We start from the raw sequence: 27,002 nt of genomic DNA, 5'->3' as shown, positions 1-27,002 counted from the left end.
TAGGCATTAATTTGTGGTCAAAGGAGTGTGTTGCATTGTCAGTGACAAATACCCTTAAATATTAGAATCAGAGGAAGGATCGGTACTCACACTGCCCATGGCATGTCAACTGGGCAGGGAGCAGTGGATAGATTGCAGTTTTTTGGCGATTTATCAAAAGACCGGAGTAAGAGCTGAAGAGGTCCAAGATCTGGAGCGCCCTAGGACCCGAAACAGTGGGATCGTTCTCAAAATGAGGATGTCTGCGCATAGCATATTTTATCGTCTAACCTCATCTGATCACTGGAAGCCCTGAAGAAGTGAGTTGATCTGTACCCAATCCACCAGGAGTTCGAATAAGTACAACATAAAACACCCCTGCCGGGTGCCCCGGTTTACCAGGAACCATTCTGAAGTCATCCCCAAATGCGTACTCCGGCCCCTCCGATTGGTGTATAGGAGGCGTAGATTTCTGTCAAATTTTGGACAACATTCAATGTGGACGGGGAGCTAAATATAAATGCCACTGTGTTGAAGGCTTACCGAAAATCAATGGAAAAGAGGGCTCTATGGTTCAAAAAATTCTTACTTGGGGCGATTGTGATCTCTGTAGATTGTCAGGTAGCCTTATGGGGCATAAATCTGGACTGGTCAGGGTGCACAAGGTGAGTGATTACTCCCGCAAGGTGGGTAGCTAGCATTTGTGGCCCAGACTTTTTTGCCTCAGAGTTTGAGTGATATTGGTCTGTAGTATCCCCAGTTTGTACCCTCCATGCCAGGTTTAGGTATTACCACAATCTCTGCTCTCGTAAGGTCCAGGGGCAGTTCACTCGTAGATCAGATTAAAAATTGAGGTAGGTCTGCCCGGGGGCTTGCAGTATCTGACTATACAACAAATGGTAGTAAGGTGCGAAGGCATCTGCAATGGGTGTACCCCCCAGTCACCAGGGAACCATCGTCTGTCAGCAAGTAAGCCACAGAGTCCCCTGCCTCTCCAGCGAGTACAGTCAGTGCAGTGTCTTGCTAGCCTTATCGCCCCACTGGTAGACCCTACTACAGGTGGCTAACCAGACCTTCCTCGCCTCCTGTGTGAGTTCTTGTTGCAGCATTGTCTTGAGTATGGAGTGAGTCTTGCAGGAGGGATTCCTATGATGCTGCCATATATTGGGGTTCCAGGACCAGCATGCGTTCCTCAAGATCTCTGGTCCTATTTCTGACCTGGTCTCTCTCACCCCTGAAATAGCTAATGAGGCGACCCAGGACCATGACCTTCTGAGCCTCCCAGAGCGTAACTTGGGAAGTCACAGATCCCTTGTTATCAGCCAGGAATTGTTGTTGGCATAACTCCCGAAAGTCCTCTTGTTGGAGGAGCCAGTGGTCGAGGCGCCATCTCGGCCCTCTGCAACAATACAGGCACCTTTTGCTCGGTCTGATTAGTACATTAAGTAATTTTCACTCATTTCATATTTCAGTAATCAAGTAATAAGCATATTAATGAGTGTCCGATCAAGGTAAGGTTGCTGTAGGTTTATTTATACAACACAAACTTATACCTCATCTTGTGCTCCTCCTACCTCCCAGCACTTCCACCAGTGTGTTCCCCTGAGTGATATAGCCCTGGAGATTTGTACTACTGCAGAGTCTCTAAGTATGCTGTGCTCCAGGCGAATTTCTGCCAAAACTAATAATTAAAGGTTCATGTCACTCTGTTGCTGGTTCGCCTACGGTTGGGGGAGTGTCCTGGGTTATTTGAGGTCCGGCTCCTTTAAGCAGTCCACTACACTATCCCAATCCTTGGCCCTTCTTGCCTCCTCAAATAGAAGCATACTCTTGTAGACTAACCTCTTAATGAGGTCATCCCTATATTTAATAACTATTGGGCCTCCTGGCGCCTTCCAATGCATGGTTCTCTCCCTCTGTTACAGTATTAAGGCTAGGTCTGCAAATCTGGTGGTGGTTTTATGAGTGTGAGCGCAGGAATCTCCCTAGCAGACATGCCAGTGAAGTGTGCAGGATGGACCTTTGGGTAACCATGTTAATATACTCTACCTTCTCTTCCCAAAAATCCGTCAATTCAGGCAATCCTATCACTTAAAGCAGTTTCTCTCTGCGCTCCATATCTAGATTATCCTGCAGTAGTGACTTGAAATAAGCAAATAATGTTACCAGGGAAGATGTATGCCCTATGTAGAATATAGAAATTGAGGAGTTTGAACTGAGCATTCCTTGACACTTTGTATACGTTGGTGAGTATTGCGGCCCAATTTGCATCAGAAATTGGTGATGCAATGTCCTTTTCCCGTTTCTTCTCAGACTTATCTCAAAGGTGTAACCACATTAGCCTGCAACTCTTGATATAGGTAGGTTACTGTGCTGAAGCAGCCTGATGCAGTGCACAAGATCTGGCAACCCCTGTGAAGGAGGGGTCGGGGGGCTTGATCTATCCAACATGCCAGTGGGCTAGCATGATTGCTACAACTGTGCTGTGTAAAATAAATTGACCACTAGGTATCTCAGATGTTCAGGGTAGATTTGATGATGCCATTCTCCTCCATGTCATTGCACGGTGTTTATGGGCCTGATCAATGCTTTCCTACAGTGGGGGGCCACCAAGCTAATACCCAGCCTTTTCAGGGAAGCCCTGGCGATATCTCATTTGGACGTGCAAATGCGCTAGATCAGCCTTTTGCCAGAGCAGAGCCTACTGCTACAGAATAGACACCTTTTCCACCACAAATTTCCGTTCACACAGCATTTCCAGAACCCCCAAAACGACTTGTTGCTCTCTACTGATGAAGGAATAAATCCAGAAACACTTTGAGATTTACACAGTACAGGTTGCACAACCACAGGTGAAAAATTAGACTACTACTGAAATAATTATTATGCATTGCAATTAAATTGAGTGCTGGGATGTGAGGCAATGTGCTCCCACCCACCTTCTGTTTGATTTTATATCTAGATCACTTGCTGAGACTTGTACTCACCAGACTTGAAATGACTTTTTCTGCGTCCTGTGTTCCTTTGTACTTAGCTTTCTACGTTTACTTAGGAGCCTTCAAATCAGAGTAACACTCCTTGTGCAGCATCAAGATTGGCAGACTTACACACTGGAGAACACTTCATATGTCTTCACAGAATCTTTCCCTGTGTGATACGAAGTTAGTAGTCCTTTTTCCAACATTGCCAGTGGTACCTAATCAGAGTCCTCGGAGTTCCTCATCTACAGCCTACTCTTTTATCATAGTAAAACGAAGCTTGTCTTACACCAATGTGTATTAGTTGTTTTTTTTTACTGCAAAATGCACCATTTCGCACGAATTAATTAAGCACAAAGTTCAGCATTTTCTCAATCTTTTGGAAAGGTTCTTTATGGAAGTAAGCAACTGAAGCCCTACTTTTGTACTCTGAAAGTCATACATAATTTAACGCTCTATAACCGAATTCGACCCCCAAACTCCCTGGTCTGTTGATGGGGTTCGATGCACTGCTGCTATCACTTGGATGCCAGAGCCAAATCTCTCAATAGCCTTGCTCTTCTAAAGAGTTTCTTTAAGTGTAGCTGCTGCCCCACCACCTATCTAAATTCATTACTTGCTGCTTCTCTTCTAAGCATGCAGGTCCTGATGCTGATCCATTAAGTTGCTTCCCTAAAACAATTTATTTTTCTCTGGGATTTTTCCTTAAATGCCAATGCTACCTACTCACCCCATGTCATTTGAACACTTGAATAGTTTGAGATTCTAAAAACAAGCAACCTGCAGCTTAGCTCTGGGCCTATCCAGTCATTAGCTCAGGGAGAGTTTTAAAATGGTTGGATTTGGGGGACTCAACAAAACTGCTGTAAGTAGGACATAAACAATTCTCAACATGACCTTTTCATACATTGAAAGCAGGCAAATTTGCAAAAGATCCCAAAGTTAGAGAACAGATCCCTGGTTAAGTTTCATTTTTTGTGGTGACTTGCTTACTGTGTGTGTACTTTAGTTGCTGACCCAACAGAGATGTGAACAGTTATTCAGATGTTTACAGATGTAATAGATTTTGACCCACCAGAGTTATATAGATGCCAACCAAACCAAAAATATGCATTATGTTTCTCCAAGGCACTGGCACTCTGTCTTAGCCATCATTAGAACTCTACACCATGGTTGCACATTATGGTATCTTTAAGTGGCATTTTCCTATCCTCCTATCGGTTTTTAGAGGCGAGCGCAAAGCGCTCCGTCCCCTGTAGTAATCTCTTTGGGCTTCTAACCACGCCCATGTCACGTCAGTCACTTTCATTTGTGAAAAACATGCATACGTCCTGCCTTTTCCGGTGCTTAGCTCACCTACACAGCACCGGTAAACTACTGAAAACATACGAGACTCGATGTTTTCAGCATGGTTTCCAGACTACTTTATCTGTTTATTTTCCACGTAGCGCAATAGTTTCCGGTTTTTCTGTTTTCAATTTCAGCATGATCGTGCTGCATTTTACATAGTGCGATAGCGCTGCATTTATTTTCTTTTAATTTGTGTGGCAAGAAAAGTCCGGTTAGGAGTTTACAACGCTAATAGCTCTAACTCGAGCAAATGCAAGACCCGTTGCATTGAAAATGTTTGTTTGTTACTGATACCGGACATAGCCGATTACTCATGTCTTTCAGCAGGGGATTCTAAGTATTAATTTATTTTCTTTTAGCTGACTGTTTGAAGATATTTACACCAGAAGCACCAGCGCATAGATCCCTGGGAGCATGGCAGAAGTTGCTGTTCTGGAGTGAAACAAAGCTACAAACTCTACAGTCACTTGGTAATACCTGCTCCCGTATTCTATGTTGCATAATATTTTTCTAATGCCTAGTGAATGTGCAATAGTTACTGAACTCCTATCGTGATTAATGAGTTATTTGGGTAGTAAACTGGCTTTTCCCCCCATTTTTAGGTTTCATCTGAGATGGCTTGTGTGCTATTGTTTGCCAACTAGATTGGTTTAAACCAGAAACCGCTTATAATGAGCCTAGTGCCTGCCAATTACCATTGGTTGGCCTCAGTCACTCATTTAATTGGCTGTCATTGGACAGTGGCAGCTGGTTTCCTTTTGCCAATCTTGCTACAGACCGCTTTTGGAGGATTTTGATGTTTCCTTCCTTAGATGTGACACACCAGAGTTTTGCAGAGAATCAGTTGCTTGTGGTTTACGGCTCCTTTCCCCTTGTTCACTACAGCTCATTACACAGATGAGCTACCATAACTTTCCCTCCTGTATTGCATGCCTGCTTGTCAGCCTGTGTGGAGCATTGCACTAGCGTTTGTTGCTCACTCGCTATGAACGTTAGGAAGGCCTGAAATCTGCAGCAGTATTCACACAGTAACTAGAGGGCGTCCCTCAGTTTGTTACTCCTCGGACTAAGCACCCTTTGCTCTGACTTGCAGATTGAGGTAGAGTCATACTAAAACTAACTCGGCCTGTCATTCTTCTGAAGTCTGCTACTGATTATTTATACATATATATTTTATTACCCTGCATAACTGGCATTTGTGATTTATAGACATTAGTTCCCTATACATAAAAATAGTTTTAGTTTTTTTTGTCGATACATGATTCAGCTTTTACATATGTACTACTTTTAATGTTCTAAACTGTGATTAAACAGCTTTCAATTTATGCAAATTTATACAGCACTTAAAGATTCACCTTTCCAAAGCGCTGCATATACTGGACGTTCCTATTTATCATTGTCTTTTCTGCACTCATTAGGTCGAGCGCAAGCATACAACCTCTTGTATACTTCTTTTGTGGGCTTCCAGCTTTTTCATTTGTTAGTTTGTCTCATTTAAAAATCATTGCTTCCTAGTGGTCAATCGTGCTTCGTTGTCCCTCCTGTGTGGGAGCAGGGACCAGCTACAGTATAATTACACTTTCTCCTGTTTATCAGGTCTGTAGTGGGGCTTTTTTTTTTTTTTTTAACTTAGTCTCCTGCTCCTATCCAGGGAAGCTTCCCTTTTCATTTGCAGAGTATTCTTGCTCTGAGCTTAGCTGGTAAACAAGGCTATAAATCAGGCTGTTATCTTGGTCACTTTTGTTGTTTGTGGGTTCTCTGCACCCTCTCTCAGGTGCCTGGCTTCAGCCTTTCCTTGGAATTTTGTTTATAGAGTGTTACAAGGTTGGAGGATCCCCTGCACGCTGCTCCATCAGTGCACCTCAGTTCACACACTCACCCCCTCAGCTGTACCCATGCCAGGACACCCCCCACACTGTCTGCCAGAGCACCTCACACTCTGCTGTTCCAGTACTGGGGCCTCACGTGCAGCTCCGTCAGTGCACCTCAGTACACACACTCCAAGCCCTCAGCTGTGCCATTACCCCACACACGTTGTCTGCCAGAGCACCTCAGTTCTTACAGTCAGCACACACACACTGCTGTTCCAGTAAACGGACCTCACGCAGCTCCATCAGTGCGTCTTTGTTCTACCCCTGCGAGGTCACTTCCTTTCGTATACTGGGACCCCACTCACATACAGTTCTCTTACTGCAGCGTGATTCTAATATTCCGTCCCACTACCAAGCCAGTGCCGTATGCAAAAGAACAAAACACCGCTCAGCTAGTGCACCTCAAGTCTGACATCCAACGCCACTGTTGATGGGAGCCACCACAGCTCTACAAGAATCCATCATTTCTAAAATTCAGTGCACATTTCTCCTCATTACTGAGGCTCACACTCGCATGCCCTTCAGGGCTCTTCGCTTCTGTGGTTGAGTCAATGCCACTTCCATGCTTGGCCCCATTCACAGCTTCACCTGGGCACTTGCAGGCTAACACTCTGTTACACTGGCACGCCAATACTAGGTTCCATGCACAGCTCCATTAAGGTACATCACTTCTGGCCTTGTGTGTCGTTACTATTCCAGTACTGCAGCCCACATAAAACTGTCAGTGCACCCCAACCCTAACCTGCAGTGACTCATTATTCCAATACCAGGCATTACACAGTGCTCTTATTCTCATTCCTGACACGCTACCTTTGTTATTCCAGCACTGATCCGGGACACAGCCCTGTCTGTACTCCCAATCGTGATCTGAAGTGTCCCAATATTGGTGTATTTGGGTTCACATGCAACTCTGCTGATGCACCTCCTGCTGTTCCACTCTAACTTCTGTTTGAGGACAGTGGGGATGGGGGCAATTAAATCTATTTTTAGCCTCCATCTTTATTTGGGAGGGTCTGTTTGACCTATCTCAATCCGTTCTTTCCTTTACTCTGTTTACTCTGTTTTCTTTCTCCCCCATTTTTCTCTTTCCAGCTGTTAATACCTTCGCTGCCAGGCCTTTTTTTGGGATATTTGGGGCAGTTCGTGCTGAGGCCCTCAACTTTTTGTCCACATAAGCTACCCACGCCTAATTTGCATCCTGTTTTTTTTCAACATCCTAGGGATTCTAGAGGTACCTAGAGTTTGTAGGGTCCCCTGAAGAAGACCAAGAAAACAGCCAAAATAATGGGGGTAAAAGGCTGCAGAAGAAGGCTTGTGTTTTTTTCCTTGAAAATGGCATAAATAAAGGGTTTGCGGTGCTAAAATAACCATCTTCCCAGCTTTTAGGAGCAGGCAGACTTGAACTGGAAAACCACAATTTTAGCATTTTACTGGGATATACCCCATTTTTTTATATATATTTTTTTTGTGTGTGTTTTCAGCCTCCTTCCAGTTAGTGATCGAAATGGGTATGAAAACAATGCTGGATCCTGGATAGCTAAACATTTCTGAAAAGTAGACAAAATTCTGAATTCAGCAAGGGGTCATTTGTGTAGACCCTTCAAGGTTTTCCTACAGAAAGTAACAGCTAAAATAACAAAAATATATGTTGCAATTGAGGTAAAAAGAGCCATTTCTCTCCACGTTTTCTTCTATAACTTCCATTTATGGCAGATTTTTTAAACCAATATACTGTTACGTCTGCTGGGCTCTTCTGGGTGCGGGAATATATAGGGCTTGTAGGTTCACCAAGAACGCATCACTATCGGGCAGCAGGAATGCTGAAAGAAACGTCTAGAGAAAGGGAAACCCTTTGCCTTATACTGCTGGTTCAAGCGATTTCATTTGTTGGTTCGTGTCCTTTAAAAGTCCTTGCTTGTTAGTGGTCAGTTCGGGCGAGGCAGAAGAGGTGGTTAAAGTTTGATACCTCTGGCACGTAACAGTCTAAAATAGTTGTGATCACAACAAAACAATTCTCACAACTAACTAATGTGCCCATAAATCTGGCACATGCACTTTAATTCCTTCCGGCGAAGCTGTGCCCCCTTTAGCCACAGCAAACCAAACCAGTTTGAACAGCTTTATTTAAAATTGCCAACATTTTACAAAACACTCCGTTTGAACTACTATACAAACAAAGGAATGTCCCTTTGCAGCACACAGTGCTATTTAACCCACCATTTAGTTTGCTCTAATTAGCATCCTTTCAAAGCTCCTGTTATGCAAGTTGATTCAAATTGCATTGCGCCCTAAAGTGCTCGAAGATTGCAAGGCACTATTTGTTCACCGCAAGTCTGTTACAGTAGATATTGTGGGCATAGCTGATCTTTTTATCTTTGCATTCAAACTCCTATTGTTTCAGAGGCACTTGTTTGTGACAGCTGCTGGCTTAACCATTTTTAGCCAAAAGTGCTACCTGCAGGGATCAGCTACATTTTATTTTTCCCCACTGCCCCAAACTTCAGTTTCCTTTTACAGTGTCTGTCTTGGATACATTTAGAAATCAATGTTTATTTCCTTGGATTTTTTTCCGATGGCACAGCAAAATAATAGTTTGTGACTACAGGCTTGCCATTACAGCCTGTGAAATGATGCATGCATATTTCACGCCAGATTTAAGGTTTGCCTCTGAGCCTGTAAGTCACATCGAAGGTAGGCCCGTCAGCCCAAGGGCAGGGTGCATGGTTCTTAGTGTGAGGGCACCCCTGCATGACCAGAGGTGTTGCCACTAACCCCAGACTCAATTTCCTGGGCTTTGTAAGTGTGGGGAAGCAATCTTAAGGTATGTAATGGACACTGATCAACACAAGTTGTCCAGCTACATAATGGCTTCATGTTTGAATCATGCAACTACAGATTCCAGTGCTAGTTGCATAATTCCATGTACTATGGGAGTACCCTAGGGGAATCCCCTAAAGTCTGCCTGTATAGCCTTGCAGGGTCTGCATGCCAGCCTGTGCTGCCCCCAGACATTGTTCTGGCCTCCTCCTGCTGCTGCTGAGCTTAACTCAGCCAGAGGAAGGCAGAACAAAGGATTCTCTGTAAGACAGCGGTGTGACCACCTCTTCTTTAGCAATAGGTGTCTCGAGGCTGGGGTGCCTCTGAGCGATTTGCACCAGTACAGGAAACCCTGACCCCTGCTCTGGTGCAAAACCACCCTATTTTTAGTGTCTTCAGAAGGGGGGGAGACAGGTCGGTAGAGCTGGGGCCAAAGCAGTTGGTGTCTCCGTCTTCTCTGCAGGGTTTTTCAGCTTAGCAGTCCTCTTGTTCTTAGGTTGCAGGAATCTGAGTTCCTAGGTTCTGGGGAGCCCTTAAATACTAAATTTAAGGGCGTGTTTAGGTCTGGGGGGTTAGTAGCCAATGGCTACTAGCCCTGAGGGTGGGTACACCCTCTTTGTGCCTCCTCCCAAGGGGAGGGGGGTCACATTCCTATCCCAGATGGAGGATTTCTAAAAGTTAGTCACCTCAGCTCAGGACACCTTAGGGGCTGTCCTGACTGGCCAGTGACTCCTCCTTGTTGTTCTCATTATCTCCTCCGGCCTTGCTGCCAAAAGTGGGGCCGTGGCCGGAGGGGGGCGGGCAACTCCACTAGCTGGAGTGCCCTGTGGTGCTGTAACAAAGGGGGTGAGCCTTTGAGGCTCACCGCCAGGTGTTACAGTTCCTGCAGGGGGAGGTGTGAAGCACCTCCACCCAGTACAGGCTTTGTTACTAGCCACAGAGTGACAAAGGCACTCTCCCCATGTGTCCAGCAACATGTCTCGAGTGTGGCAGGCTGCTAAAACCAGTCAGCCTACACGGGTAGTTGGTTAAGGTTTCAGGGGGCACCTCTAAGGTGCCCTCTGGGGTGTGTTACAATAAAATGTACACTGGCATCAGTGTGCATTTATTGTGCTGAGAAGTTTGATACCAAACTTCCCAGTTTTCAGTGTAGCCATTATGGTGCTGTGGAGTTCGTGTTTGACAGACTCCCAGACCATATACTCTAATGGCTACCCTGCACTTACAATGTCTAAGGTTTGGCTTAGACACTGTAGGGGCACAGTGCTCATGCACTTGTGCCCTCACCTATGGTATAGTGCACCCTGCCTTAGGGCTGTAAGGCCTGCTAAAGGGGTGACTTATCTATACTGCATAGGCAGTGTGAGGTTGGCATGGCACCCTGAGGGGAGTGCCATGTCGACTTACTTGTTTTGTCCTCACCAGCACACACAAGCTGGCAAGCAGTGTGTCTGTGCTGAGTGAGGGGTCCCCAGGGTGGCATAAGACATGCTGCAGCCCTTAGAGACCTTCCCTGGCATCAGGGCCCTTGGTACCAGTTACAAGGGACTTACCTGGAAGCCAGGGTGTGCCAATTGTGAAAACAAAAGTACAGGTTAGGGAAAGAACACTGGTGCTGGCCCCCCCCCCACCCCCCCCCCAACGAAAGAGGATGAGACTAACCTTTCCCAAGAGAGTCTTCATTTTCTAAGTGGAAGAACCTGGAAAGGCCATCTGCATTGGCATGGGCAGTCCCAGGGCTGTGTTCCACTATAAAGTCCATTCCCTGTAGGGAGATGGACCACCTCAACAGTTTTGGATTTTCACCTTTCATTTGCATCAGCCATCTGATAGGTCTGTGGTCAGTTTGAACTACAAAGTGAGTACCAAAGAGGTATGGTCTCAGCTTCTTCAGGGACCAAACCTCAGCAAAGGCCTCCCTCTCAATGGCACTCCAACGCTGCTCCCTGGGGAGTAACCTCCTGCTAATGAAAGCAACAGGCTGGTCAAGGCCATCATTTGTTTGGGACAAAACTGCCCCTATCCTATATTCAGAGGCATCTGTCTGCACAATAAACTGCTTGGAGTAATCTGGAGCTTTTAGAACTGGTGCTGTGCACATTGCTTGTTTCAGGGTGTCAAAGGCCTGTTGGCATTCTACAGTCCAGTTTACTTTCTTGGGCATTTTCTTGGAGGTAAGTTCTGTGAGGGCTGTCACTATGGATCCATATTCCTTCACAAACCTCCTGTAGTACCCAGTCAAGCCAAGGAATGCCCTGACTTGAGTCTGGGTTTTTGGAGCTGCCCAGTCCAGAATAGTCTGGATCTTAGGCTGGAGTGGCTGAAATTGGCCTCCACCTACAAGGTGTCCCAAGTAAACCACAGTTCCCTGCCCTATCTGGCACTTGGATGCCTTGATAGAGAGGCCTGCTGATTGCAGAGCCTTCAAAACCTTCTTCAGGTGGACCAGGTGATCCTGCCAGCTGGAGCTAAAGACAGCAATATCGTCAAGATAAGCTGCACTAAAGGACTCCAAACCAGCAAGGACTTGATTCACCAACCTTTGGAAGGTGGCAGGGGCATTCTTTAAACCAAAGGGCATAACAGTAAACTGATAATGCCCATCAGGTGTGGATAATGCTGTCTTTTCTTTTGCTCCTGGTGCCATTTTGATTTGCCAGTACCCTGCTGTTAAGTCAAAGGTACTTAAGAATTTGGCAGCACCCGATTTATCAATCAGTTCATCAGCCCTTGGAATGGGGTGGGCATCTGTCTTGGTGACAGAATTAAGTCCTCTGTAGTCCACACAAAACCTCATCTCTCTCTTTCCATCTTTGGTGTGAGGTTTGGGGACTAAGACCACTGGGCTAGCCCAGGGGCTGTCAGAGTGCTCAATTACTCCCAATTCCAGCATCTTGTGGACTTCCACCTTGATGCTTTCCTTAACTTGGTCAGACTGTCTGAAAATTTTGTTTTGTCTGACCAGGGGTTAGGGAAAAGAGCTCAGCAACTGTTGCAGGACCTTCCTGCAGTCAGATTGCTGTTGGCCAGAGAGGGTGTCTGAATGGATCACTCCATCTACTGAACCATCTTTAGGGTTTGATGAGAGGAGATCAGGGAGAGGTTCACTCTCAGCTTCCTGTTCCTCATCTGTTACCATCAACAGATTCACATCAGCCCTATCATGGAAGAGCTTAAGGCGGTTCACATGGATCACCCTCTTGGGGCTCCTGCTAGTGCCTAGGTCCACCAGGTAGGTGACCTGACTCTTCTTCTCTAGCTCTGGGTAAGGGCCCCTCCATTTGTCCTGAAGTGCCCTGGGAGCCTCAGGCTCCAGAACCCAGACTTTCTGCCCCAGTTGAAATTCAACCATTGCAGCCTTTTGGTCATACCAAAACTTCTGGAGCTGTTGGCTGGCCTCAAGGTTTTTACTTGCCTTTTCCATGTACTCTGCCATCCTTGAGCGAAGGCCAAGTACATAGTCCACTATGTCTTGTTTAGGCTCATGAAGAGGTCTCTCCCAGCCTTCTTTCACAAGAGCTAGTGGTCCCCTTACAGGGTGGCCAAACAGAAGTTCAAAGGGTGAGAACCCTACTCCCTTCTGAGGCACCTCTCTGTAAGCGAAAAGCAGACATGGCAAGAGGACATCCCATCTCCTTTTGAGTTTTTCAGGGAGCCCCATGATCATGCCTTTTAATGTCTTGTTGAATCTCTCAACAAGGCCATTAGTTTGTGGATGGTATGGTGTAGTGAATTTATAAGTCACTCCACACTCATTCCACATGTGTTTCAGGTATGCTGACATGAGGTTGGTACCTCTGTCAGACACCACCTCCTTAGGAAAACCCACTCTGGTAAAAATACCAATGAGGGCCTTGGCTACTGCAGGGGCAGTAGTCGACCTAAGGGGAATAGCTTCAGGGTATCTAGTAGCATGATCCACTACTACTAGTATGTACATGTTCCCTGAGGCTGTGGGAGGTTCAAGTGGACCCACTATGTCCACACCCACTCTTTCAAAGGGGACCCCCACCACTGGAAGTGGAATGAGGGGGTCCTTTGGGTGTCCACCTGCCTTACCACTGGCTTGACAGGTGGTACAGGAGACACAAAACTCCTTGACTTTCTGGGACATGTTGGGCCAATAGAAGTGGTTGACTAGTCTCTCCCACGTCTTGGTCTGTCCCAAATGCCCAGCAAGAGCAATATCATGGGCTAAGGTCCGTATGAACTTCCTAAACTCCTGAGGCACTACCACTCTCCTAGTGGCACCAGGTTTGGGATCTCTTGCCTCAGTGTAAAGGAGTCCATCTTCCCAATAGACCCTATGTGTTCCAGTTTTCTTGCGATTGGACTCTTCAGCAGCTTGCTGCCTAAGGCCTTCAAGAGAGGGACAGGTTTCTTGCCCCTTACACAACTGCTCCCTTGAGGGTCCCCCTGGGCCTAAGAGCTCAACCTGATAAGGTTCTAACTCCATAGGCTCAGTTCCCTCAGGGCAGAACTTCTTCCTGGGAAGAGAGGTTCTCTTTTTGTTGTGTTGCAGCTGGTTCCCCAGTTGTCTTTCCTTTTCCCTTGGTAGGCTGGGCCCTTTTTCCATTCTCCAGCTCTACTTTTTCACCCTGAGCCTTGCACTGTGCCCTTGTCTTGACACACACCAGTTCAGGGATACCCAGCATGGCTGCATGGGTTTTCCGTTCTACCTCCGCCCATGCTGAGGACTCCAGGTCATTTCCAAGCAAACAGTCTACTGGGATATTTGAGGAGACCACCACCTGTTTCATGCCATTGACCCCTCCCCACTCTAAAGTTACCATAGCCATGGGATGTACTTTAGTCTGATTGTCAGCGTTGGTGACTGGATACGTTTGTCCAGCCAGGTATTGACCAGGGGAAACAAGTTTGTCACCATGGTGACACTGGCACCTGTATCCCTTAGGCCTTCTACACTTGTCCCATTAATTAAGAGCTGCTGCCTGTATTTTTGCATGTTAGGGGGCCAGGCAGCCAGTGTGGCTAGATCCACCCCACCCTCAGAGACTAATGTAGCTTCAGTGTGACACCTGATTTGCTCTGGGCCCACTGTTGATCCCACTTGGAGACTAGCTTTTCCAGTGTTAGCTGGAGTGGAGTTAGAAGTGGTACTTTTCTGGGGACAGGCCTTGTCTCCAGTTTGGTGTCCAGGCTGATTACAGCTACGACACCAGGCCTTCTTAGGATCAAAGTTTTTACCCTTGTACCCAAAATTGGTTTGTGAAGAGGCTCTGGGCCCACCCTCCTGTGCAGATTTTTGGGGGCCTGTAGAAGACTCTTTACTATTTTTGTTTTTGGATGTCTCAACACTCTTCCCCTGGGGAGGCTTTGTGACCCCTTTCTTTTGGTCACCCCCTGTGGAAGTCTTGGTCACCCTAGTCTTGACCCAATGGTCCGCCTTCTTTCCCAATTCTTGGGGAGAAATTGGTCCTAGGTCTACCAGATGCTGATGCAGTTTATCATTTGAACAATTACTTAATAGGTGTTCTTTCACAAATAAATTGTACAGCCCATCATAATCATTTACACCACTGCCTTGAATCCAATCATCCAGTGTTTTCACTGAGTAGTCCACAAAATCAACCCAGGTCTGGCCCAGGAGCCCCCCTGAATCTAATTCTATACTGAGTGGAGAATCCAAATCCCTCAATCAGGGTACCCTTCATGAGGTCATAAGATTCTGCATCTTTTCCAGAGAGTGTGAGGGGTCTATCCATACACTATCCAGTGAACATTTCCCAAAGGAGAGCACCCCAGTGAGATCTGTTTACTTTTCTGGTTGCACAAGCCCTCTCAAAAGCTGTGAACCATTTGGTGATGTCATCACCATCTTCATATTTAGTTACAATCCCTTTTGGGATTTTCAACATGTCAGGAGAATCTCTGACCCTATTTATGTTGCTGCCACCATGGATGGGACCAAAACCCATCTTGTCGTTCCCTTTCTATGGCGAGGAGCTGTCTCTCCAAAGCCAATATTTTGGCCATCCTGGCTAACAGGAGGTCATCTTCACTGAGGCTGTCCTCGGTGATAAGAGGTGCTGTGCCCTCCTGTGAGGGAAGCAGCATCTCTGACTATTATGGTTGGAGTCAGGGATTGAGGGTCCCTGATCTCCCTAATTAGGACTGGAAGGGGGGAATTCTCCTCCAAGTCACTATCTTCTCCCTCTGTGAGGTCATCCTCAGAGGGGTTGACTTTTTCAAACTCTGCCAGCAGCTCCTGGAGCTGTTGTTTGGAGGGTCTTAAGCCAACTGGGATTTTCTTTATTTTGCAGAGAGACCTTAGCTCCCTCATCTTAAGATGGAGGTAAGGTGTGAGGTCGAGTTCCATCACATTCTCTTCTGCACCAGACATTGTTTCTAAAAGTTAGAATACTTTTTAAGAATCTAAAACTATCTCTAGAACCTAATTCAAACTTTCACAAAACTTTTAAACTCTAAAAGAAATGCTAACCGGGACTAACACAAGGCCCTAGCAGGACTTTTAAAAATTTAGAAAAATAGCACAAATTGCAAAAATCTGTTTCTAATGACAATTTTGGGAATTTGTTGTGTGATCAGGTATTGGCTGAGTAGTCCAGCAAATGCAAAGTCTTGTACCCCACCGCTGATCCACGAATGTAGGAAGTTGGCTCTGTATGCACTATTTCAAAGTAAGGAATAGTATGCACAGAGTCCAAGGGTTCCCCTTAGAGGTAAGATAGTGGCAAAAAGAGATAATACTAATGCTCTATTTTGTGGTAGTGTGGTCGAGCTGTAGGCTTATCAAAGGAGTAGTGTTAAGCATTTGTTGTACACACACAGGCAATAAATGAGGAACACTCACTCGGAGACAATTCCAGGCCAATAGGTTTTTGTATAGAAAAATGTTTTCTTAGTTTATTTTAAGAACCACAGGTTCAAATTTTACATGTAATACTTTAAATGAAGGGTATTGCAGGTAGGTACTTTAGGAACTTTGAATAATCAAAATAGCATATACAGTCTTCACATAAATCACATATAGCTATTTTAAAACTAGACAGTACAATTTTCACAGTTCCTAGGGGGAGGAAGAGTTAGTTAGTTCTTGCAGGTAAGTAAACCACCTACGGAGTTCAAGTTTGGGTCCAAGGTAGCCCACCGTTGGGGGTTCAGAGCCAACCCCAAAGTTACCACACCAGCAGCTCAGGGCCGGTCAGGTGCAGAGTTCAAAGTGGTGCCCAAAACGCATAGGCTTCAATGTAGAAGGGGGTGCCCCGGTTCCAGTCTTCCAGAAGGTAAGTATCCGCGTCTTCGGAGGGCAGACCAGGGGGGTTTTCTAGGGCACCGGGGGGGGACACAAGTTAGCACGGAAAGTACACCCTCCGCAGCTTGGGGGCAGCTGGGTGCAGTGTGCAAACACACGTCGGGTTTCCAATGGAAATCAATGGGAGACCAAGGGGTCTCTTCAGCGATGCAGGCAAGGGGGGTGCTCCTTGGGGTAGCCACCACCTGGGCAAGGGAGAGGGCCTCCTGAGTGTCACTCCTGAACTGGAGTTTCGATCTTTCAGGTCCTGGGGGCTGTGGGTGCAGTGTCTTTACCAGGCGTCGGGATCTGGGAAGCAGGCAGTCGCGGTCAGAGGGAGCCACGGGATTCCCTCTGCAAGCGTCGTCGCTGTGGGGGCTCAGGGGGGGGGCAACTCTGGCTACTCACGGTCTCGTAGTCACCGGGGAGTCCTCCCTGAAGTGTTGTTTCTCCACAAGTCGAGCCGGGGGCATCGGGTGCAGAGTAGCAAGTCTCACGCTTCCGGCGGGAAACGCAGTTGTTTTAAAGTTGCTCCTTTGGAAACAAAGTTGCAGACTTGGGTAAACAGAGCCGCTGTCCTCTGGAGTTCTTGGTCCTTTTAGAGCAGGGCAGTCCTCTGAGGATTCAGAGGTCGCTGGAGCAGTGTCTTCAGAAGGGTGGAGACAGGCCGGTAGAGCTGGGGCCAAAGCAGTTGGTGTCTGTCTTCTCTGCAGGGTTTTTCAGCTTAGCAGTCCTCTTGTTCTTAGGTTGCAGGAATCTGAGTTCCTAGGTTCTGGGGAGCCCTTAAATACTAAATTTAAGGGCGTGTTTAGGTCTGGGGGGTTAGTAGCCAATGGCTACTAGCCCTGAGGGTGGGTACACCCTCTTTGTGCCTCCTCCCAAGGGGAGGGGGGTCACATTCCTATCCCTATTGGGGGAATCCTCCATCTGCAAGATGGAGAATTTCTAAAAGTCAGTTACCTCAGCTCAGGACACCTTAGGGCCTGTCCTGACTGGCCAGTGACTCCTCCTTGTTGTTCTCATTATCTCCTCCGGCCTTGCCGCCAAAAGTGGGGCCGTGGCCGGAGGGGGGCGGGCAACTCCGCTAGCTGGAGTGCCCTGTGGTGCTGTAACAAAGGGGGGTGAGCCTTTGAGGCTCACCGCCAGGTGTTACAGTTCCTGCAGGGGGAGATGTGAAGCACCTCCACCCAGTAGGGTTTACTAGCCACAGAGTGACAAAGGCACTCTCCCCATGTGTCCAGCAACATGTCTCGAGTGTGGCAGGCTGCTAAAACCAGTCAGCCTACACGGGTAGTTGGTTAAGGTTTCAGGGGGCACCTCTAAGGTGCCCTTTGGGGTGTATGTTACAATAAAATGTACACTGGCATCAGTGTGCATTTATTGTGCTGAGAAGTTTGATACCAAACTTCCCAGTTTTCAGTGTAGCCATTATGGTGCTGTGGAGTTCGTGTTTGACAGACTCCCAGACCATATACTCTTATGGCTACCCTGCACTTACAATGTCTAAGGTTTGGCTTAGACACTGTAGGGGCACAGTGCTCATGCACTTGTGCCCTCACGTATGGTATAGTGCACCCTGCCTTAGGGCTGTAAGGCCTGCTAGAGGGGTGACTTATCTATACTGCATAGACAGTGTGAGGTTGGCATGGCACTCTTGAGGGGAGTGCCAATATCGACTTACTTGTTTTGTCCTCACCAGCACACACAAGCTGGCAAGCAGTGTGTCTGTGCTGAGTGAGGGGTCCCCAGGGTGGCATAAGACATGCTGCAGCCCTTAGAGACCTTCCCTGGCACCAGGGCCCTTGGTACCAGGGGTACCAGTTACAAGGGACTTACCTGGATGCCAGGGTGCGCCAATTGTGAAAACAAAAGTACAGGTTAGGGAAAGAACACTGGTGCTGGGGCCTGGATCAGCAAAGGCAAAAAGTCAGGGGGTAACCATGCCAAGGAGGCATTTCCTTACACACCCCCATGTCCAGCTCCTCTCTTAAGGATGTGCACAGAGCTCTGCCAGGTGGGCACTTGATTCTGCTATCCTGGAAATAAGATGAGGTTGTCCAGCTGGGTGATGTCCCCGACCCCCCCCCCCCGATAGGGGGTCACTGCAGTAAGTGCCCAACCCCCTTCCTGGATTACTGAAGGGCTCCCCTGAGGATGGGACCCTATATTCATCTGCAAAACTTTAGGAACCATCGCAAGTCTTCTCTGCAAGACATTTGAACACACTGAAACCAAGAACAAGAGGAGGACTTTGCTTCCAAGTTCTGCAGCTCCTCTGGCCATGCATCCTTCAGTCTCACAAGGACTCTGCCTGCACCTAGGAAAGCAGGAAGGAATCTCCTTGGGTGAAAGTCACTCTCCTGCATCTGCAGGCAAATCGACGACCGGCTTGTAGATTCTGCTGTCCCACAGACTCTTCAAGGCTATACAACTCAGGTGGTGGTTATATGGCTGTCCAGAGGTTTCAGCTGGAGCTGCTTGGCAGGAACGTGTGTTTGCTGTTGCCAAAGCTTGATAGCTCTTCAATCCGAAGATTTAGCCCAAAAAGCCCCAGCCTCCAGCACTCTCCAGCTCCAAGAACGATGTCCCCTCTGCAACTCCTCACACATGGGCATCCCTCTTTGCTGTGCTGTTAAGGCCTCCCTGTGACTCCCCTGGTCCTGCTGGGGGCTCCAACGATTCCGGGCTGGCCCTGACCTACCTGCCAAGGTTGGGTCACCTGGATCTTGCTCGTCCCCACAAAATCCTGCAAACTCTGTGCAACTCTTCCCTGCATTTGTCAAGGCTTGTTGGTGGTCCGGCTGACCACTGACCCCTCTGTAACTTGTCTGGCGTGGGACAGCTCATGGGCTATTCTTGGTATCTTCCTACATCGCCTGGACTCCATAGCTGCACTTCTTTGCCCACAGTCCAATAAGAAAGCATCTCTGAGAAGGGTGGGCAATGCCCTCCTGCATAGACTGGGCACTTCCGAGTGGACTGGACTTTGCATATGTTTACAGGATCATGCCAACCATGTGTAGCACCAATCAAAATTACTAAATGAAATACATTGTTTAAAAATGCCCACGAGAGTTAATGTCTTAATGCATTCATGTTTGGTTTTGTGTATTTTGTTGGAACATGGAGTAACTCCAGTCCATTACTCTCTCCTGCAGGTGACAGGTTAATGGAAGAAAGGATCAGTGTGCCAAAGACTTTCTAACAAACTGAAGTCACTCCTGCACCAGTGCATCAATCCAGGCGTGAGAAGGACTTGGCTGCAACTGAACATTTGGAATTGCTAGGTTAACTTTATTGGGCAAAATAAGCTATGCAGGAAAAAACCCTTCACATATGGCCGGTGTGGATAGAACTTTCAGTGGACCTCAATACATTAAGCACAGAAGAGAGCAAGCTTGAACACCTACAACTTGTGCTTGACAACTGAATTCTGAAGAGAAATCTCCATGTTCAATGCAACTATTCTTCTAACATGACCAACACAGAAACTGATCTCTTTTGGTCACTTCTTGCTAATCCCAAAGCCTTTCTTTGGAAGGAGCTTGTGACAGACTGCTATAATGCTCACAGTGGGATTGGGTATAGTGGCAAATCGAATGTTTGCAATTTGTTATTGCTATGATGTTTTCCAAAGCACTGGAGAACTTAAACTTAGATAAAACATTTTTTGAATATACTGCTTCAAAAGTTTGTGTTCTTTATCATTAAACACGCTGTATTTTTTCCAGGTAGCACATCAAGCAATCAATCATTGGAGATGTGGACAGAACCTCTCTGCATTTGTGGGCAGAGTTCATCACATAATCTTTATCACTAACTGTACCTGAACAATAACTGTTTAAAAAAAAAAAAATACACAGGAACACACAAGCTCCTTTTCCGGAATACATTCATGCAGTATGCAGACGATTGTGCACCAAAAACCCACAAATTTCAAACGCAGGTATATCCGTATCATCAAATCATTGTCTACGGGCTACCAGTGTCTTCATAGTGATAGCAACGCCCCAAATATTTTTTCACCAACTGCTATGCTTCCACGAATTCTGATGTTTGTAATCTGAATTTTTATTTTTTTTGTGCCAGCTGGGTCGTATTAATGTTTGAGGCATATGTGATTGTGGATGCACGTCTCTGCATACTCCTGCATTCAGATGCATGCAAGGTTTTTTTTCTTTGAAGAATTCTTCTCAGGTCACGAAGTACCTGGGCTCCACCTCTAACTTGTAGTGTGCTTGGTCATCAGCTTTATTTGTTTTCCGCACTGTGAGTGAAGATAAAGGTGGAGTAAAGCAGTACTGTGCAGGGAGAAAATGGATGACCATGCAATAGAGGTAAGGAATGATAACTGCAACAGGCAGAGGCATCTGGGGAGGAGGGTGTTCTCATGTGGATGTACAGTACTACATGCCACGAATGAATGCTTACAGGGTAAGTACAAATGTCCTTTTTGTGGCCCATTAATCCATGAAGGTAGCAACTTTCACAACTCAACTTTACTGCTACATCAAGCAAAATATTACAGCCAAACCATCTTAAGAAAGGGACTCTAATCTTACTTGGCTCAACGATCAGTCTGTTAAATATGTAGCTGTAGTTTTCAGCTGATAGTTTGACTTTGCTCCTCCCAGCAATAAAAGCCATCTCGTTAAGACCATATATAATTGCAATACTTAACTTTTTTTTTTTTATCTCACTGCCTCTTTCGCATAGATGCCTAACCATTGCACTTTGCTTCCCCATATCACTGCCTTGCTCCTGAAGTCTCATGTTTCTAATCGGGAATCCCAGGGCGCACATGCTCTTTGCTGCTGACCTTGAAGCTCCTGATTCACCCTTTTTTGACTCCTTATGACAGGCCCACTGTGTTGCAGCTCCTGCTACTCTGCCAGGTAGGGTTTGCTTGCTGTGCCTTTTAGTGTAGTCTTTTATTCTACTCCCTTCACTGAAATGAAAAGGATTGACATATGTACAAAGTGCTGTGGATTGCATAGAAGTTCATTTTTGAGTTCTTAGAAAAGATCCAGTAGAAAAGAAGGTGGTCTAGCACTAAGGAATTTATTCTGGAGCACATTTATCCTCGTGGACTGCAGTATAAAGTGCTTTTAGTTCACATTTTTTGCTGTCTGGCTTTAAATCCTTCTTTAAACCATTTAGGAGGGCCTGGGTTGTTTCAGATTTGTTGGAGGTAATTGTGATCAGGTGGAATTCTTCTCACATTTCTTTTGGTCCTTTGAGTTTCTGCCATGGCTTGTGGAGCCTCTGTTGCTGCCCGTCTTAGCCCGTTTCTAAAGTAATGGAATACAGACGCAGCACAAAGGAGAACTGCCTTATAGCCTTTTGAATTGACTAAACTGCTTAAGGCAAGCTTGTAATAGAAGCTGTATAAAATATTCTAAGTAAGGAAACATTCTATCGCCTTCATGAAATGTCAGACCTATGCTCCTGGTTTTTCTTCAAATATAGGGAGTCCTTTTGGCAGCCCTCCAGGAGATGAAGTTTTGAAAGGCAGCAATCTAAGTAATTTATCCTAGAAGTATTAAAGGAGTTTCTAACTATGCTGATTCCCAGGGAACGGATTGGGAGCCTTTACGAGTTGGAGGGAATGCCACGTTGTTTTCTGGAATTATGGAAGAGAAAAAAAATATCCACCACAGATTTGTGTTGGATATCGCTGCTATCAAGCAGAGTTTAACTTCCTGCCAATGGATTAGTGCGTCGATTGTACCAGTGCCTCGATCTCTGATAGAAAAGGGAGTTTATTCAGTTGTTTTTCTTGTACCTAGATTGAGAAAAGGTTACAGGATTTTCATCGATTTGAAGACTTTGAACAAGTACATCAAGAAAGTTCCATTGATAAAGGAAACTTTAAAAAAAGATTCCTCCTTATCCTCGGAAGGATAAGGTGCCTTTGGATCTGATGAATGCTCACCAACATGTGCCAATGGGGTAGTGTCAGCAAACTGTATCTGAGGTTTTGCATCCAAGGAAGTCTCTCCAGCTGAGAAAAAGTTGATTCCCTTACAGAGATTGTTGACCCCTTTTTTCCACTGCAGAGAGCTCCAGAAAAGATGTGGATGAGAGTTCAAGGCTATAATGGTGTCTTGTGTCTTTACGGTCCAGTAAGCGATGTTGCATTTGATACCTTTTTGTGGCGCCTGAACATTTATTTGTTCCAAATATCTTGATACCTGGTCAGGTTGATGTGGCAGTGGTAACTGAATCCAAAGAAATAAATCAGCAGAGTTCCAATGCATTCAGAGCAGCAAAAATACTGACCGTGGGTGCAAGTACAACTGTATGGAGAGACACTTTAGAGTGTCATTCAGTTCAACCAGGATGGACTACAGAGGAAGCAGCAAAATCATGAAATGGGAGTGTTGACAGCAGTCATTTGGGATCTAGTCAAGTTTCAATATCTTTTGGAAGCCAAAGTGTTGGTAAGTAGTTAAAGGTTATATAACACTCAATTTTGAAATTTCATACTAGGCATTAGGTGAATGTTGACTCGCACAAGATGTCTTCTACTTCTTCCTTGGTGTCTTCTATTCTTGTTAGATATATTTTGTTCTGAAATATCCTGTTAAAATGATTTCACAAGAATGTATCTCTGGCATCTCCTAAATTGTAAAGGCTTGCAATAAAGATTCTCCTTTGTTTACGGATGATTCTTTGCAGGGACCAAAACTTCTGGTATTGAGGCGGTTTAGGAGTGTCTCTGGTGCTAGACCTTTCTTGTGCAGTTGCTTCACCTTAGTACCTCCTGTTGGTCTTAAAATGTCTATAATCCTCGCCCCTTTCAGATAGTTAACTTGAAATTTCTAACTTTACATCTTAGCAGACACCACCAAGAGCACAATCACCATGCTAGAAGTAGGATCTCACACATGGAAGGAGCTTTTAGGAACACATAGCTTTCCTCATTTATTTAAAGTACATCCCAGACATAGTGAGGCAGTCCCACCACCGCCTGAACTCACCAGATACTTGCAAATACTGACAGTGCATAGACGTTTCTAATATTGATACACTCCAAAGGACTCGGCTTGTAAGAACCACGAACAGATGTGAAAGTGGTTGGCACAGATATTAAAGAAATTGAACAACTGGGCCGATAGCATTCTGAATGCAATGTCCAAGCCCAATGTCAACTTCTAGGCCAGATCTCTACCCCCTCTCGTCTACAAGTTTTATAGCATCCTGCCATCATGGAGAGAGCATACTTAATCCAACATACAAGAGTGGTAGTCAGTCGTCACCAATGAATTATGGGCTAATAGCCTATAAATCAGCCATAGGCTAATGTTAAAGCCAAACTCTGCCTCCTGTGATTAATGATCTCTAGGCGTGGGTGAAGGAGAGCCAGCTAATAGCAAAAATTCAAGTGTCTGCACTCCTCCCATCCTGGCTGAAAAGGCAATAAATAAAACAAAGGGGTTGACTTTTTATGTTTTGTCGACCTCTGATCTGCCTTTTACAGAGTCCCCCCGAGCTTGCCTTTGGGCAAAAATGGCTGGACATTGCCTTCCTGAAAAATTGATAAACTCGATTATTGTTATGTACCAGTGACATCTGTACAGGTTAAAGTTGTCAATGGTTGATCCAAACCAACAGCTGCTTCAAACAGGGGTGCGTCATGGGTCCCTGTCTATTTAACTTCTATTTGGCCGACTTAAATCAGCATCTGGCACAAATGGAGTGTTTTCCACCAAGGTGATACCGTGGTGCTAAGTCAGACTCCTGCCGGCCTACAGAGGTCCATAAATTCGCTAGTTTAGTACATCGAGCAGCAAGGCCTGGAGTTTAATCTACAAAACCCAAAGGTGATTTGCTTGGTTGAACCAGAGAAAAACCTCTCCTAATTGATTCATGAAGGGCAACCTCGTACAGGTTGTAACCTCTTACAAATATCTTGGAATAAGTGATAACTCGTCACTTGTCCTTTAAACAGCACTTTGCCATTATGCAAGCAAAAGCATGTACTTTATCCTTTACATTTAAGGAGCTGCAAATGAAGGTTAACTGCCCGTCACACCAACATCTACTCACGTTAATGGCAGCACAGCTTATGCTGATGATCTCATGTGGCTTGGAAAAGTGGCAAATGTATTAAACCGTTCATAATCTAACGTTTATAGAGGCATTTTCTGCCTGCTGAGGCCGGTCTCACAAGCTCAAGTACAGCTAGAATGTGCATAAAAAAACCAGCTGCGCCTCTCCCGTCCCCTCAGAAAAAAGCATCCTTCACTCAACTGTGCAACACCTCGACCAGTCTTGCCACAGCGGCAAGAAAAGAATATACAAGTGCCACGCGTGGACGTTCTGGGCAGTTAGCAACAAAAGATCCAATCCCATCCTGGAAGAGTCAAAGCGACTACCTGAAGCTGCTGCCTGTGTGGGTGCAAACATGAGGTATTAACTCCCATCTTATGTGCATGTCCAGCACTTTCAGTACACAGAGGGAATCTTCAACAGCAAGTGCGCACCAGCAGGCAAGTTGTAATTTGCTGGCTGAGTGGAGACACCATTGCCTTGCCTGGGGACCAAGTATCTGTGCAAAATATGCTTGACGATCCCCTGCAACTAAGTCTACAAGAAGAGACTTCCTCAGTAGATAAGACTGCTGGAGATCGCCTGGGTGCTCTTGCACTTTAACAACATCAAACTTTTATGTGTGACTTAATGCCTAGTAGACAATTGTTGGTTCAGTTTTTAATACAGAACTTGTATATCGGTATGTATAAAATATTTGCACTTTGGCGTCCAAATAATGTATTGGCTGTTGGTTTTTAATCTTAGAAACGTTAAATCAAATCATAACTTTAATCGTTTTTTATGACCTTTTGAATTGAAAAGATTTTAATTAGTCCACAAGGTACAATTCATTCCATCTTTGCTGGTGTTTTTTTCTGGTAGTTATCAGTATTGCACAGTGTTTTGGTGAACTTTCATCTCTGTCATGCTTATTTAAGATGCTTGAATGATGCAGTGGCTCTTAAATTAAACCCATCTTTTCTGGCTGAACTCAACTCTAAGATTGATCCTACCCAAATGTTCCTTCCTTCTTCCTCCTACCTCTGCTGTTGAGAGAATGTTGAATTTGTTTGATGTTAATCGAGATTTTATGTTCAGATTGACAGCTGCAGTAAGTACTGGAAGTCTAGCGGCTAGGTTGTCACTTTTGATTTACTTCTCAAGACAGCGTCTCAAATGAATTTTCGTGGTTGGATTAAAAAGACAATTCTTTCTGATTATTGAAATCAAGATCTGCAATGTCCAGGAGGTGCTCCACGACAGTTGTGGCAGAAACGTCTTCTATATGGTAAAGATGTGTACCCCACCCTGAGTCCCCCAACAGTACTATTGTTTGGCTCCCTAATGATGTGCTTTTTTTAAATTTGTTTATTTATGAAAGTCATAGGCAAACACAGACTGTAGTCTTGTTGGACTGGGACGGGTGCCCAAAGCGATACTAGCATGAGTTACGTTGTGGACATTCCACTTTGTAGTTATGCCTACTGTGGCAGACCTCTTTCATGCAGGATGATGAAAAAGAGAAGTGCCCATTTCAAAAGAAGCAGGGTGGGGGGGCTGTGTTGTTCCATTTGGAGGTTGCATGCGTGGAGTTAAACATAAAATACATTTTTTTTTTTTTTTTTTTTTTAAATAAATGCACGTATTTGGCTGGGCACTGATTTATTTTTATTTTTTCCCCCCAATACTGTTTGCACTTTATTATTATATATTATTGTGAGTACTTATGAAGCGTGCCCTTGGCCCCTAAGGGATATCCTGGTGATGGATCATACCCTGCTAGTTCCAATCAAGACCTTAAAGTGAATACAGCAAGGTCTTTAACTATCTCTGAAATGCTTGTAGATCTGGCACTGTGCGCAGGTTCTGGGGAGATTATTCCTGTGTGTTGCTGCCAAAAAATTGCAACCACCCATTCTGGTTTTTTTGATTCTTTTGCAACATAAAGCTGGTTGGCTTGAAGATCCTGAGTAGGCTTATTAAAAGTAACAATTCTGTAGAACTGCTTTGCTCTTACCATGAATTCATTTGTGCGTATAGCACATTAGCTTCGAAATTGTTTTTTTTTAATTTTAAATAACTGAGAGCTAGTGGAGATGATTGAAACAAGCCAAGGCTGAGCTCCTCCTTGTTTTGTTACAAATCTATCATGCTGCCATGTTCTGAATAATCTAGAGCTGTGTAAACAAATACTCCGCTGTGGCCACATACAATGGCTTCCCATAGTCCCAGGGGGAACCGGAAGGGCAGAATTAGAGTTTAACATGCTGTGCTCTAACTTAGGTTAGATAGGAACTATCTCTACAAACTTTAGTGACCGTATGGTAGCGTTATTCTTGTGTTTTACTCTCCTTGTCACAATTTTAATCTTATTGAGCTTTATTGTCCTAGTTATTGCAATATGTGCTTTATTATCTAGGATGCAGTTACTTCAATAAAAACTTATTGAACTATACTCTGCTTCTGATTGCCCTTACATATGTGAGACTAATGTAACTGAGAGAAACGGATGAGATCTGAGTGACCACGATTCCTCTGAGGAATCATGTATATCATGTGCCCGTTTCCCCCAATCATCCCTGCTCTTGGGTGGAGATGAGGCACTGCTATTTAGCCTGGATCAGGCTGACAGGTGTCACATGGTGCAGGATCAGACTCAGTCCCCTGCAGTACAGGTGATTCTGCCGCCCGAAT

The 27,002-nt window shown here is 45.4% G+C and overlaps 1 protein-coding gene across 1 annotated transcript in view; it reads left to right on the top strand.

Annotated features, from left to right (window-relative positions):
- The window catches only part of LOC138249700 (uncharacterized), a 31,864-nt gene extending 11,914 nt beyond the window's left edge, over positions 1 to 19,950 (top strand). Inside the window, exons 3-4 of the mRNA XM_069203690.1 lie at positions 4,667 to 4,777; positions 19,430 to 19,950. The gene's annotated coding sequence lies outside the window, so the exon portion shown is untranslated. The remainder of the gene's footprint in view (positions 1 to 4,666; positions 4,778 to 19,429) is intronic.
- Positions 19,951 to 27,002: the final 7,052 nt, after the last annotated feature.

This window comes from Pleurodeles waltl, chromosome 8 (assembly GCF_031143425.1).
Source record: "Pleurodeles waltl isolate 20211129_DDA chromosome 8, aPleWal1.hap1.20221129, whole genome shotgun sequence".
Lineage (NCBI taxonomy): Eukaryota > Metazoa > Chordata > Amphibia > Caudata > Salamandridae > Pleurodeles > Pleurodeles waltl.
The sequence above is the reverse complement of the archived record's forward strand: the minus strand, read 5'-3'. Positions and strand labels throughout refer to the sequence as shown.